We start from the raw sequence: 647 nt of genomic DNA, 5'->3' as shown, positions 1-647 counted from the left end.
TGTGCTGATAAAACACCTCTTGAAAAAAAAAGAAAAAAAGAAAGAAAGAAAGAAAGAAAGAAAGAAAGAAAGAAAGAAAGAAAGAAAGAAAGAAAGAAAGGAAGGAAGAAAGAAAGAAAGAAAGAAAAGCCCTATTTTATAGTGTTTGCCAATTTCTTAGGTGAAAATACTCCTGTGTTAGCCAGTTTCAAACTACCAACATGATGTTTCTATATGGTAAAGTTGGAAAGAAATGAGTACAATTGACTCTTACTAATGCTGCTACTGTCATAGCTCCCATTCTACCAACTTAACTTCAGAAAAAGATTCTAATATTTTCAACCATTTATCTTATGCGTCGTAACTCCTACTCTTCCTCCTAAAATTTTATTTCACAGCAATTAAATAGTCACTCATCTGTTTCAAATGCAGTCCCCATGAGATGAGGCACAGAACTCTGAGAGACAGGCATCAGGAAGCCGAGACTTTATGCATTCGCCTAAAGACTAAAATAAGCTAATACGCAAGGGATCTCAGACTCAATGCACACGGGTCACACGGTTATGGTTCTTCAGTCATGCCCACACCACCCGCTCCTCTGCTCTATCACCACTCCATCCTTAGATTACATGGGCACATGTATTGCTTCCAAGAAATCCAATGTCAGC

Source organism: Hipposideros armiger, unplaced genomic scaffold (assembly GCF_001890085.2).
Source record: "Hipposideros armiger isolate ML-2016 unplaced genomic scaffold, ASM189008v1 scaffold_635, whole genome shotgun sequence".
NCBI classification, from domain to species: Eukaryota; Metazoa; Chordata; class Mammalia; order Chiroptera; family Hipposideridae; genus Hipposideros; species Hipposideros armiger.
The sequence above is the reverse complement of the archived record's forward strand: the minus strand, read 5'-3'. Positions refer to the sequence as shown.